This window comes from Microcebus murinus, chromosome 9 (assembly GCF_040939455.1).
Source record: "Microcebus murinus isolate Inina chromosome 9, M.murinus_Inina_mat1.0, whole genome shotgun sequence".
Lineage (NCBI taxonomy): Eukaryota > Metazoa > Chordata > Mammalia > Primates > Cheirogaleidae > Microcebus > Microcebus murinus.
This window is the reverse complement of record NC_134112.1, coordinates 43,257,275-43,259,262: the sequence shown is the minus strand read 5'-3', so window position 1 is coordinate 43,259,262 and position 1,988 is coordinate 43,257,275. Positions and strand designations below refer to the sequence as shown.

Below are 1,988 nucleotides of genomic sequence, written 5' to 3'. Positions count from 1 at the left end.
TTAATAAAATGTGGTATATGTACACCATGGAGTACTATTCAGCTCTAAGAAACAATGGTGATATAGCACACCTTATATTTTCCTGGTTAGAGCTGGAACCCATACTACTAAGTGAAGTATCCCAAGAATGGAAAAACAAGCACCAGATATATTCTCCAGCAAACTGGTATTAACTGAGTAGCACCTAAGTGGACACATAGGTGCTACAGTAATAGGGTATTGGGCAGGTGGGAGGGGGGAGGGGGGCGGGTATATACATACATAGTGAGTGAGATGTGCACCATCTGGGGGATGGTCATGATGGAGACTCAGACTTTTGGGGGGAGGGGGGGAAATGGGCATTTATTGAACCCTTAAAATCTGTACCCCCATAATATGCCAAAATAAAAAAAAAAAAAAAAAAAAAAAGCTTGGGAGAAAACATAGATCACATACAAAAACAGCATTAACATGGAGAGCTGACTTCTCAAAAACAATTGTGGAAGCAGAATATAGCAGAATAGCAAAAAAATGTGTTGAAAGAACCAATAGTCAATCTAAAACTGTATACCAACACAACTGTCTTTCAATAAGATGAAGAAATCATAGATATTTCATCTAGTCCCTGAGAGAATATACCACTAATAGACTGACAACAAAGGAAAATCTACAGAATATATTTCAAGCAGGAAAAGAAAAGGATCTCAAATGGAAAGTCTGAGGTGCAAATATCATAAGAAATGTGTTATTAAATATATTTATGAAACTAATAAAACAACATTACAAATAATTGCATCGAATCTATGGGGAAAAAAACCTAAAATTCTTGCCAAGAATCATTTATTTTATTCATTCATTCATTCATTCATTCATTCTGGAACCCTTCAGGAATTTGCACATCATCCTTGCGCAGGGGCCGTGCTAATCTTTGTATCATTCCAATTTTAGTACATGAGCTGCCGAAGCGAGCACAAGAATCATTTATAATGAGGGGGTCATAGATAAAGCATCCTCAATTTTCTGTACTGTTAGTTAAGAGGATAAATATACTCATTGACATTAGACTTTGTTAAGTTCTATGTTGAAACACCAAGTGTATACATTAAATGAATAGAAACAGAATGGTTAACTTCCAAAATAGTGGAGAAGAAAAAATTGAATGAAAAATGAAAAACTTCCAGCCAAAATTCAATCTGGTCAATACTTTTCTTCCTTATGCATAAACAGAAACCCACCCAGAATAACCTATAAATTCAATATAAATCCAGTAAAAAAAAAAAAAAAGCTTGACAAATTTTTCCTGCTTAAGCTAAAGCTAACTTCATTATTGCCTTTCAGCTTAAGCTAAATTCATAACTGCTTTTCAACTCTGATTTTATTTTGCCATGCTCTCTTTAACAAGTTCTAGTATAGAGGTTTTACTACCCTCATTAAACAAGTAGAGTAACTTTCCTCTTTTTCTAGTCTCTGAGACAGTTTGTATAAAACAGAGATTATTTAAAATCTAAGAGTTTGCTAAGATTACCTGTTTGAACTGAATGACTTTTCTTGGGTGTAGGAAAGCTGGTGATAGATAAGCAATGACAAATTAAGCTTTTTAAAAGATATTATTTTCTATTTCATTTTGAGTCTATTTTGATAATTTTTTATTCTAAAATTTTTCCCTTTATATCTCAACTTTTATCTTAAGGCTGATCTTCATCTCGTGATTTTATAAATCAGGATAGGACAGAGATAAAGTCTCAAAACTTTACCTCCATGTTAGGAGTAGTATGAGAATGTTCATCATTGACAAAAGCAATGGAATTTAGCGAGCGGGGAACTTAACATGGAATTTTCAGTTGGCCATACCATCCACCCTGCAAAAAAAATTCTATTTCCCAGCCCTCCTTGCAAAAGGATGTGGACTCATGTGACTGTGTTCTGGGCATTACCAAGTACATGGAAATGGCATGTTTAACTTAAGGAATTCTTCCTAAAAGAAAGAGCCATGTTCTTTTCTTTTCCTT

At 34.2% G+C, this 1,988-nt stretch overlaps 1 non-coding gene across 1 annotated transcript; it reads right to left on the bottom strand.

The window, feature by feature from the left end:
• Positions 1-847: 847 nt before the first annotated feature.
• On the bottom strand, positions 848-951 carry LOC142873163 (U6 spliceosomal RNA). The gene has a single exon (XR_012921211.1). It is a non-coding gene; the product is annotated as a U6 spliceosomal RNA (small nuclear RNA).
• Positions 952-1,988: the final 1,037 nt, after the last annotated feature.